At 39.2% G+C, this 13,143-nt stretch overlaps 1 protein-coding gene across 17 annotated transcripts in view; it reads right to left on the bottom strand.

Moving 5' to 3' along the window:
• The window catches only part of tnrc6c1 (trinucleotide repeat containing adaptor 6C1), a 672,712-nt gene that overhangs the window by 103,543 nt on the left and 556,026 nt on the right, over window positions 1-13,143 (bottom strand). The window lies entirely within an intron of this gene.

Below are 13,143 nucleotides of genomic sequence, written 5' to 3'. Positions count from 1 at the left end.
GAGGAAACATACACCTTAGTACGGAGACTGAACAATTCAAATGGTACTTTAAAACTATATTGCCACAAATATGGATGGGTAAAAGCAAGATCGATTTAAAACCAATCCAAAAAATGTCCTGTTTCCTGGTCCAAATCCATCCCAAAATACCATCATCACTCCATGTAAATGCTGAATAAAAAAGGAATTTCCTACAAGTCCCCAATTGTTCCCAATGGGACTGGACATCCTGTGATGACCAGAGATTAAACCAAACAGCTACCCTGGCCATGAACTCTCAGTAAATGAATAATGATTTTTTTTTAAACCTGAACAGATGGACAAGCTGTTAGAACAATTGTTCATGCACCTTTTCAACTCAGACACTGATCTAATTATCCTGACCATTCATCATCCTGCATTCAAGTTATGGCATAATTGTAGCCAGATAGTACTATACCTTGGTGTTGTAGTGAAATTGTTCAAAGTTGAATTGCAACTATATTCTCAAAAGAATTTAAAAAAATGGTTTGGAGGTGAGGATGGGAAGAAAGGTGGTTAAAAAGTAGCTTCATCAAAATACCATTATGGTGCTCCAAGGGAGCCATCAAAAATATTTAGGAAGGTTTTGTAAGGTTTGAGAAAGGGAAACAATTATTTAGATCTTAAACCCTCCCCAGTTGGACTGATGTAAATAATCACTCAGATCCTCAGGTTTCTTTTGCCCAACTAGCAGCTACAATTTAAAAGAATGACCAGCAAAAGCGCTTCAGCATACTGGTGACCTCCTTAAAATTCTAAGTTCTTAACACTTAAGTTTGACCCCCTACCCTACAAACTCAAGATCATCCAGAATGTCACCCTCCACAGTATATCCATACAAAATCCCATTCAATCGACCTAACTGTCCTTGCTGACCTCCAATGGTTCCCAGTCCCCCTCTACAGATCCCTCCACCCTACTTGTGCCAACGCCACCAGCCCAACATCCCTACTTGCATCTTCTAGTCTTCTAATTCATGCCTGCTGCATATTCCCCCCTCGTTCTGCTCCACAATTGGTGGCAGTACCTGAGCTGTCTTGCTCCCATTTCTTTCTCCTTTACCTTTGCAGCTTACTCTATTTTTTTCAACCTATGCCAAAAGCCTCCTTAAAACCTTCCTCTTCAATCATGCTTTTGGCAATCTCCTCTAATTTTTCCTATTTCTGCTCAGATCTGAAACTGTGAAGCACTTTGGGGTGCTCTGCTACATTAAAAAAGTGCATTATAAACGTAACCTATAGTTGTTCAGTGCTGTACATGATAATGTGAATTGCTGCCTGTAATCATTTTTTTTGAATGGGGAAAAAGCAAATTTCTAATAATATGCAATGTCCTAATGCAATTCCAGATCAACGGAAATGTTTAAGAAATGGCTTTATACAAATACAGTGTACAAACTCACCATCATTTGCAAACAGAAAGTCATGCAATTTTTTTATAAACCTTTTGATAAACAGTAGTGTATCTCAAAATTATTTGACTCCAGTCATGAAACACGTGCAAGGTTTGTATTTCTTTGCAAGAAAGATTTGTTTTCTAACCTTCCGTCTCAATGTGCCAAGCACTATTCTGCCCAAAAGCAGACAACCTGATCCCAGGCCTCCACTGCAAAACTAACCAATCAAAATGCATTGGCACAGACAATATGTCTCTCCCCATTACATAGAATGTACAGCATTTAAAATTTGCTTTAAAAAGTTTTTTTTTTTTTTTTTTTTTTTTTTTTAAAAAGGGGGTACTGGGAAACAGCATTATTATTTTTATTAAAGGTTTGCAGCCACAGAAAGCTGCCATAAGCAGGAAGCGGGTATAAGGGCTGAACTGGGCCTCCATAAGGTTATTTTTAAAAAGCTTCCAGCACTATAACATTTAAAGGTCAACTGGACAGTGTTCAGATTTCCAGCCAGCATTCAGAGAAACCAGCAGACTGCCATCCAGTGGTCAGAGGCCTGCAACTACATCAAAACAATATTGACACCGGCATTTTCTATTTCAAATTGTTTCCATTATAATTGTTGACATAAAAAGTGACAAAAAATCTTGACAACAGTAATTGAGGTTTGTGGACAGGAAGTGTTGCATCCGATGCAAATATATCCAAGTGCCAAAACTACAAAGAAAGGCAGCTATTTTATGCTGGTTTCTTCTAATCTGTTTCCAGAAATTGACAAGTACCTTGCCAGACCAGTATTTAAGTGCACGAGGGAGAAAGGAATAGAAGGATCTGTTGATAGATGAAGTAGGGTGGGGGTGGGGAGGATCATGTGGAACACAAACACCACCATAGACCTGTTGGGCCAAATGGCCTGTTTCTGTGCTGTAATATCCTACGTAATTACACTACTGTACTGAGCACAGCAAGGCTTAAATTTAAAAAAAAAAGTTGGGTTTTGAGATAGTGTATGAAAGACTTTAGCTCACCCAGAGGTGGTGATTTTAAATCAAATGACGGCAGGCTGTGAAATGAATTCAATAAATCTGTAATTTGCACCAGTAAAAATGGCCATGAAAGCTCGTTAAAAACCCAACAGTTCCACAATGTCCTTCAGGGAAGGAAATGTGCAACATTTCCCAAAGAGGAAACTGGGCTTTTTGAAGACAGCTGAGCAACACAGGTGGGAGTCCCACTTAAGACCAGCAGAGACACGAAGATCAAGATTATCAATAGATAGGGGCAGTCCAAGGGTGCAGCCAGTCAAGGCAAGAGGCAATAGTTAGAGAAAGAAAAACCACAAAGAAACTGCATCTTTGAAGACCTGGATCATATTTTCAGTGCTCCTTTCAAGAGTATGGAGATGATCAAAATGTAGTGTTTCAGGCATTGTTGCAATATAGGACCCGAAGTTATGAGCATTGAGGGATAGAATCTGTAGAAACTTAATTAATGCAAGGTGGATAGGATTGGATGACAACTGGACAAGGTCGCTGATGTGATGAAGGAATCAAGTAGGAGAGAGCAAGAGTCTGAATGAGCCCAAGTTAACACTCATTAAAGCAGGTATCAAATACACTGCACATTGGTGGTACTCATTCAGAAATGCATGTGCCGCTCCAAAGCCCCTGGAGATGTCCATGACAATGGCCGATTATGCACCAAAGTTTTCAAGAGCACAGTTGAAGCTTTGTAATAGTTAAAGATCACCAATGGAACAGCTATGCTGAAAACCATACTGGTGATTATGGATTGGGCTAAACCGTTCAGGATGATGTGATGATGGACAACAGGGAAGTAGTTTGAATGCGATAAAAGAGTGCCTTCATTTGGATAAGGTGAACGAGTAAATTTTGAACAAGTAGTGGGCAGAGTAAAAAAATTAAAAGACCACATTTAGTCAACAAAAATAAATGCATTATCCTTAATATAAACGGATACAAATTTTATAAAACTAAATAAGATTTAACTATCTCTCTTTCTGCAATTTTTAGTGCTTAAACCCAAATGCAGTGCCCACACCAATGGCAAATTAAACAAACATTTTTTGAATCTGTTTGCACTTTGAAGTGCCAGTGACATGAACCATCTGATGAGCATTGTACAGGAATGGAAACAGTTAATAAACCACTCCTTACTCGAGCACAATTAAGAGAGCCATGACTCCCATCCTAAAACATTGACTGTAGTATTTTCAGTGCAACTCAGTTAATATAAAATGCATCACTGCAAACCTTAAAATAAGACCAAAACAAAACTCTCAGACCTGGGCACATACATTGCGAGAATGATATTCTTGGTCATGCCTCAAAGTCTTCCACTGCCTTCATCAGCTGGACTAAAATCACATTGTGTTTTGTTTTGCTGTACAAAGGCAAACTGTGACCCCGTTTGTTGTCAGTGGCAACCTTGTGAAAGCTCCACCTTCTTTAGCAGAACATGTAGTTTGGTGTCACGATTACATGAATGAAGGTCTAATCTAATATACTTTTATGCTACAGTTTGCAGTTTAACATTACTTACTCTATGATGAGTCCCCAGCAGGTGTTACGGAATGCTTTAGACACTAATCTGTACCGATATGAATTACCATTTCAAGCTGTAAATTATTCATTTTATAAGTGTTTTTACCTTACATGTATTAGCTTTTATACATGCGTGCGCGCACATACTTTACAAGCAGCAAAATTTAGGAAACTATTTCTGACGGGGATGTAAACAGCTGATGATTCAAGGTTATTAATGTTATGACACTGTTACTTTCCACAAATCTATGAAATCAAAATACTAACAGTTTCCAGTAAGTAATCAGAAATAAACTGGTTAGAAAAAAAGTACCTAAATTCAACTCAAAAAATTACAAAAAAATTAAAATAAATCGGTGCCTGAAATTATCTACAGACCAGTGTAATTTACCTTAACTTACAATCTAAAATGCAGCAGTTGCATATCTCCACTCGGACATCTTCAAACTGTGATGTTTTTCCTTAAATAAATACATTACAGCTCAATTATTATGCACATTCAGAATCCAGCTTGTACTGAAAGTTATAAAAAATGATCTTGCACAAACTAATAAGGCAAAACTATGCCTTATTTAGTAGATATGAAAACACCAGCAAGTTTGAGATGGGGAGAAGGTATCACTGAGCATTAGAAGGCATCACTGGGGATTACTATCTGGAACCATGAAGTAGGAGCAGATGTAGGTTAGAGCCCTTCAGTTCAACGTATGATTTCAGACAAGTCAAATCTACATAGAAGGTACACAATAGGTTGCTGTGATCTGAGGCTAATTAGCTAGTGTGCATGCCCTGAAGTAGTAGAAGACTTCTCGGTTCAGGAGGAAGGGAAAATTCAAGGAAACAATTATACCTAGGCAATACCTGGGAAATAGCTATAAGGGACATCAGTAAGGACTTGACAGAAGGCAGTGCATCTGCCTGCCAGCTTGGTTCAAAAGTCTCAGGTCAGACAAATGAAGGAGATAAACTGCCTGGAGGTGGAAGGAAAGATGGAGTATACTTCCCCAGAAAACACCCATTTAGAAAAGTAAAAAACGCTAGGAAGATAATTCTTCAAATACATAACATGCATTATTATTCAGTATAGTCCAAGTAGAGCATAAAACAATTGATTTCCAGCAAATTATGAACATAATGCATTACATGCTACTTAGCCACTGACTGCATTTTAACCAGTCTTCCATCCCAATTATTTTGCACCCTATTCGACACTACAAATTCCTCCATTTTTCCTTCAATTACATACTGTTATTCCCATCAGGAGAATGGGATGTTCCCTGGTGTCTTATACTACTTCAGGGCATGCACACTAGCTAATTAGCCTCAGACCACTGCATACCTTCTATGTAGATTTACACATTTCTATAACAAGGCTATTATTGTTCTAATCAAGTACAGTAGCAAGTAACTCCTCTACAACCACACGCATTTGAGAGTGAAAATAAACACAAAACTTGTGTGAAGTCTGTTTACTTCACATATAATTAACATATTAAATCCCTGTAAACTTGGATTTATAGACAAAAAGCGAGCCTGTTTCTAGAGACAAAGACAGCATTTTGTGTGTATGACTGGCTAAAAACTGTAAAACTCAAAGCGGTTCTTTGACATTTAGAAATGGGGTAATTCCCTGAAAAATTTATTCCGAACAAAACAATTCATACAAATATAACTAACTTGGGTTCACTGCAAGGAACAGAGGGAAATTTAATCTCTGCAACAGATCTGATCGAAAGTAAATTGGAGGTGCAGGTTTGACACCAATCTCTTTTATTTGACTTCATTACCTTATCTCTTCAATTGTGTAGTGATTTTTTTAATATACAATTGAAGACCTTTTTCCCCTTAAAGCATCAGAGAGCTCAAGCAACTGGCACGTAATGGCTGGTCTGTCCCTCCCATCGCTGCTAAGTGCGTACGTAAAAGTATGTAGATTGGGCTAGTGTCAATACAGTGCATCCTGATCACTTCTACAGTCTTGTTCCATTTATATTAACTCAGCCAAAGTTCTAATTTCAGCTTATATCATTTATGAAACAAGTGTAGCTGTGACTGATCTTTTATCTGCTATTCTGGCAGCTTGCTACGGGATGTCAGTTCAGCAGAGCTGGAGGCCCCAGTGTAAATCTCAAAAGGGAGCCAACACAGCACTCACAGGAAACAGCATTCTGGTTCTCTCCCTCAGAAGGCCTCATTAAAAAATGGCGCATAGGTATGTGGAAGTTGGTGTCATTTTACAGTCTGTCTTCAAGCACTATAGATCTAGAAAAGCTGACTGCTGCCCAATTCTCATGGTAAAAATAACAGCTGCTTTGTCAGTCTTGGCATGAAGAAGCAATGGAAATGACAGATCTGATACTTTACCTCTTTTTAAAATTATACCAAAAAAGTTTAAAAATTACACGGATACAGGGCTGTCAAGTATGAATTCCCAGCAAAGTCTGGAATATTTCTAGGCACTGTTACTTCAATTAAGGAGCAAACTGTCAGCCAAGCTTCTATTAAAAGCTTGTGAATCATTTGGTGTACTTCTAACAAAATAACTTACTGCATCTAACAGGTAACCTGAAACTTATCTCAATACAATACTTTCTAGAACAGCAACCAACACCATAAAACAATCCTGACATTTGCTTCGGCATTAGAAATCCATATGAAACAGTCACCTCTCATTGCCACAAGAGTCCACTCGGCTCCAATTGTTATTCAGCAAGCTAAACAACCTTGCACTTCAAATACTTTTCAAATAGGCAATGTTCACATACCTCCCCCACAAGTTGAGTAGCAAAGAGAGTAGTAGGGGATAGACACATCAATGAAAGTCATTCAAAATCCAAGGCTCAAGAAATTACAAATAGAAACTCCAACAGTGCAAAATTTGCTAATTTTTCCCCATAATGCACTACATAGCAAAGCTCTCAAAACAATTTAAATTCCTAAGTCAGTTAACACTGCCCCACAAGGGCTTGTTTTTCCTGTTCCATTATCTTTATTTGGAAGCATTACATGAAGGAGCAAGTTATTAACCAACACTTAATACCACTTCTGCAAACATCCAATGCAGTGAACAGATAACGGGACAATTTGCGATTCATTTTGCCGCTTGCCTGTAAAATAACTGATTCGCCACCATTTCAATGGTATGAAGGTTTCTGGCTTCCATTTTGTACACTAGTTTAACATGTGACATCACAAGCTAACCGCTATTACGTGTTTATTTTCCACTAAAATCACACTGTGCAGCATGCAAATATTTTTGAATTTTTTTTATTATTAAAAGAAGTGCTATAATTAAATTGCCACCATCTACAAGTCTCAAGTTGGGGATATGCTGGAATACCCACGACTTGCTTGGATGGATGTAGCACCAACACTCAAGAAGCTCAACAACATCCAGAACAGAACAGTTAATTTGATCGGTGCCCCTGACTGAATATCCACCCCCTCCACCACCGGCGCACTGCAGCATGTACAATCTGCATTACAACATTGGCTGAGAAATGCTTTGGGACATCCTGAGGTCGTTGAAGGTGCTATATAATTTCATTCTTGACAGGATGCACTGCAGCAACTCACTAAGGTTTCTTCAACAGCAACCTCTACAATGAGCAAGATGAAAGCAGAAATCTTGTGGGAATACCATCACGTCCAAGTTCCTGTCCAAGTCACACGCCATCCTGAGTTAGATATATTTACCCTTTCTTCATCGTTGCTGAATCAACATCCTGGAATTCGCTATCTAATATCATGGTAGGACCACTGTCACCACAAAGACTGCAATGATTCAAGGAAAAAGCCCATCGACACCTCCTCAGGGCAACTAGGGATCGGCAAGAACGGCTGCCTTGCCATTCTGAGAACTAATTTTTAAAATTGGCCAGAAGAATGCCATACAAGTTTACTGGGACAATTAAAAACCTAAATTGAGATGTGATCAAGACAATGAGTCGTATTTTGTAATTTATCTGAAAGATTAAAGGTTAGATTCCAAATGGCATCCACATCAGTAAGATACTTCATACATTCATTCAAACAAAAAGAATGCAACTTCTCAGTTTGGTATAAAGGTATTTTGAAGTTATCTGAAACTACCAGAAAGGTAGGCAAGGACGCTCAAACAAGAATGTTCATAAAGGGAAAAAAATGCTAGGATTAGTGAACAAAATATAAAAGGAAATATGGCAAGTTCATTGGTCAGTTGTAAAACACCATCAATTGAGAGCCAAGAAGCCAGGTAGCAGGAGTAAAACTTATATGAACGGTTAATTGGTATGTTATAAATGTAGTACATAAATCAATTATTGATATAATAAAGAGCTGTTTAAAGACCAGTTGGCTCAAACTGGTATGGGATTAACAAATTGCACTATGCGAGAGAAAGGTAAACACATATCAGTTCAGGTCACCGAAGGGAAAGTGTAAAGAAAAGATTGAAGTAAAAAGGGAATCGGAGACACAAAACAAAAATTAGTAAACATTGCCAATAATTCACAGGGAGGGAAGCCATTCATTAATATTGGTGGCCTGGGCTGAATTCAGATGCACTATTTCATAGCTTCAATGCACTGGGAAAAAGCGTTGTTGCTGCCCAAACTTTTTTGAGATCAAGATAACATACAAAGTTAAAAGTAAATGGATTTTTTTTTAAATCCTCAAGCTGATCTCGTAAGTCTATTCTACTACATGTGGCATGCTATGTTCAGTCAAGAAACACCAATGACACCACAGTAATAAAAACAGAGATTTCTTTGCTCTTAACACAGCCCAGATTTTCCACTGGATTGAAGTCAAGAGAGCAAGTTAATTTATCTTTTTATAGCTATTTGTCAGATACTTGGCAGACTATTCTGTAAAGCTGGCAGCACAAACTGGGTAACATTTCTTCAATTAACAATCCATAACCTATTGTTTCACAACAATCATTGGCAAATCATGAATTTTTTGGCAATCAGAGTTGATGACTTTCTTTGGGGAAAGAACTATAATGACTCCAAGCAGGATAAATCTGGTGACATATGGCCTTACACTACACTGGTGCTCAACACAAATCAAATAAGCCAGCTCCTTCCGCTGGAAAGAACAGCAACGTTATTTGTGCTAAATGCATTCTGTGGTTGCCTCTAACCAAATACTTCATTTTGTCCCTCCAAAATCACAGTAAGCTCTGGCCAGATAACGTTATCCAGCAGCTATTTTGTTTCACTGAAATTTAGTGTACTACTTTAAATCATCTCTGCACTCATTGGCAAGCTTGTCTACCACCAGCAGCAACTCTTTTCTTTTTAATCCCCAAGAGGATTAATGTTTGTTTTATTTAGAACCTTTGGACATTTCAATTATCATCTTTCCGCCTCCTCATGCCAAACCAATTAAGGCCGATTAAGTATCTTTCTTGCAAGTGAACTTATAAACTAATAATCCATCTTCCATTAGCAAAAGCCCTTTTATTGTAGGAAGAGTATGAATTTTTTTTTCTGTTTTTCATTAATAGTCACATATTAATTCTTCAAATATGAAATAAAATACTCCCTGGACACAAAATTACAGAATCTGAGATATGTTGATAAAAATAGAATGCTATGCTGCAAGGACAAGTTATGTTCAGAAATATTTAAAACTGAGTAAGATACCCAGTGCTGAAGAAATATAAAAAACAGGCAACTTCTGGTCAAATCATTCAAAACCAAAACTAAAATAAATTTTTTGTGGGATATGTGGAACATTCTTTGTTCCAGTCCTACTCAGGTTCCCTCCCTCACCTCTTTTTCTGGTACATTGATGACTATCGGTGGGTGCTACTTCTTGCTCTCACCCCAAACTAGAAAATTTCATCAACTTTGCTTTCAAATTGCCACTCCTCCCTCACCATCGCATGGTCCATCTCCGACTATTCCTTCCTTAACTTCTCCATCTCCATTTCTGGGGTAGGTTGTCAAACAGTATCTACTATAAGCCCACTGACTCCCACAGCTATCTTGATTGTACTTCCTCCCACCCTGCTTTCTGCAAGGACTCTATTCCATTCTCCCAGTCAGCCACATCTGTTCTGACAATGCCACCTTCCAAACCAGTGCTTTCGATATGTCTTCCTTTTTCCTCAACCAAGCATTCCCCTCCACCATGATTTGCAGGGCCCGCCAACGTGTCCATCCCATTTCTCATGCTTCTGCTCTCACGCCTTCCCCTCCCTTCCAGAACCACGATAGGGTTCCCCTTGTCCTCATCTTCCACCCCATCAGCCTCCACATTCAATAGATCATCCTCCGCCATCTCCAGCACAATGCAACCACCAAACACATCTTCCCCAACACTATCAGCATTCCGAAGGGACCATTCCATCCGCAACACCCTGGTCCACTCTTCCAACACCCCTAAAGCCCGGTCCTCTTCCCATGGCACCTTGCCATGCAAGCGCAGGAGATGTAACAACTGCTGTTTCACTTCCTCCCTTCCCACCGTTCAGGGCCCCAAACACTCCTTCCAGGTTAAACAGCGATTTACTTGTTACTTCTTTCAACTATACTTGCTGCTCACGTTGCACTTTCCTCTACAATGGGGAGACCGCAACACATATTGGGTGATTGCTTTGCTGAACATCTTCATTCAGTCCGGAATTGTGACCTGAGCTTCCGGTCGCTTGCCATTTTAATTCACTGCCCCACTCCAACCTCTCTGTCCTCTGCCTCCTACATGAAGCTCAACGCAAGCTTGAAGTACAGCACCTCAGATTTCTATTAGGCACTTTACAGCCTTCTGGACGAGTTCAACAATTTCAGATCATAATCACCGCTCCCATTTCTTTGGACAGCAGGTGCTGGTAATGATTCTGCTGTTGCCATTTACAGGTCCTCTAGACCCATCTTTTGTTTCTTTACTGTCCCATTACTATCCCCTTTTGCCCTGCACCATCATCCCTTTTGTCATTTAATCACTTCTACCTTCCACGCTATCACACACCTTCCCTTTTGTTCTTTCCTCTCCTCCCCTCTCCGCTACCCCCCCTTTCCCTGCCTCTGTACTTGTTTAAAACCGGTTACATCTTAAACATTTTCCAGTTCTGCAAAAAGATCATTGACCTGAAATTTTAACTCAATTTCTCTCTTCACAGATGCTGACCTGCGGAGTATTTCCAGCATTTTGTTTATTTCAGATTTCCAGCATCCACAGTATTTTGTCTACAATAAAGTACTTCATTCACAACACCTTGATCAAAAACAAGATTTAAAACTTTTAAAAAAGCCACAAGATTAAGATCAGTCAGTATCAGCAACAAATCGTCAAATACTACAAAAGGAAGTTGTGCCCTTGTGATCTTGCATTCCAAAACCTATGCCAGAAAGTGAATGCACAGGGACATTGGGTGAAGACGGAATCAGATGAATAGTCTGCCGACACTCACTGTCATTGGATGTGAAGAATGGTCACGTGGGTAAGTTACCAGAAGATCGAAACTACTCTTGGAACCATATCGTAGCAATTTCTTTAGAGGCAGAAGTTTCACGAGCCTGATCCCAAGCAACTGTACAACCAAAATTATAAGTGGGCTGCCACAAACCATTAACATCATAGCATGCAAGTCATTTACTTCTACATAAAGTTCTATATTTCAGTCAATAGTACAAGTTTTCAATGTTGTTCTTTAGGTAGCACCAGCAAAAATATTTATAAAAGGAGCACTACATTCTACTTTTATCAAATAGATTATACAACCAAGATATATATGCTCGTGCCAAAGTAAACACACTGAAGTCTCACTATTTCAGCAAGAGTGTGGATTCACCCGTTACCTATTTGTAATGGAATCCCGCAACAGAAAATTTTAAAAGCAACAATAAACTATGAGGACTGGGTGGTGCAGTGGATTAGGTTGCATGTTCGGTTTACCTCTGGATCTGGGTCCAATCCAGCCCAAATAAATGGGTTGAAGTCACCATTCTTCAGTTAATTTGGGGTCCCAATTGGAGGATTTTGGCCAGTCACAAGCAAACTCCAATGGTTGCGAGCTCACAGCACAAAACTGTCCTCAACTTGGCACGAATTGGGAATGGGAATCCAAGTCAGAAGGGCACAAGGATGGCCTCTGCAGGAAATGAGAATGATGTCCTATTACAGCAGGGTATGTTTTTCTGAGGCTAGGGCGAAAGCATATTATTGGATCAGATTAGAATGGAGCTTTAGTCTGTAGCAGGTTGTGCTGTGACGGATTTGAGTAGTTGAAACTGGGTACTGATGTTCCATTCCCAACATTAATATCCATTGCCTTGAGCTCACAAAAGCCTGATTTTACATCAGACTTTTCTCCACTTCATTTTTTGTTGTTAAAAAGCTCTGTATGCTTTGAAGGGTTTCTAAATCACAAGACCAGAATTGGGGAGGAAGGGGTTTAGGGGCACCAAATGGGTCATACAGATGTCAACTGTCAAATTGGTCTTTTCAGATCTGCACAAATCAAAATCACTTTGAAGTCTTGTTACCCATGAGGTTTACTCGAGTCCTTTTGCCTCACGTTTATATTTTTGGGGCCGAAACAACAAGAAGCTGAAGATTGAATACCCCATTTATGCAGTCAGGATATGCTATGATGTCACCAAATACATATGGGAATGTACACTTTCATGAAATGTAGATATTTATTTCTTGCTCTCGGAAGCAACCCTGTAAACAAGGTGCTGCCAGAGATAACAAAACTTCCACTGGGAGCAGATTTGCCTCTTCGCACAATATACGAACAGCAGCAAATGTAACCAGCTGCCACCACAGCACTTGGGTTGGGTCTGCCACTTTCGGGCAGGCCATCGGCAGGTTGAGAGCTCAGCTTGCCAAAACAAGTTAACAATGTGCTTTAGCAATCGAGACTATGCACTAACTGCACATTTGTTGATTAGCCTCAACTGCAAGGGGGCCAGTTCAATGGGAAGCAGTTGTGGTACACTAGGTATTCAGAACAAATATTCCTAGGTTCACTATTCCATAAAACAGGTGGGACGGGAAACAGAACTAATGAGGAAAACTTTAGATTAAAAAAACCTTCATTATATCGTTCTTCATTAAAGGAAACAGAAAATAGCCCATTTTAATTAAGTACCTTTGATCAAAGGACAATTATTACAGATATGTCTACTACTTTCAGAAAGTAATTGCGCTAATGCTATACTCATGATTGAT

Source organism: Somniosus microcephalus, chromosome 21, assembly GCF_052327205.1.
Source record: "Somniosus microcephalus isolate GS21.2 chromosome 21, FLI_Smic_1.0, whole genome shotgun sequence".
Classification (NCBI taxonomy): Eukaryota; Metazoa; Chordata; class Chondrichthyes; order Squaliformes; family Somniosidae; genus Somniosus; species Somniosus microcephalus.
The sequence above is the reverse complement of the archived record's forward strand: the minus strand, read 5'-3'. Positions and strand labels throughout refer to the sequence as shown.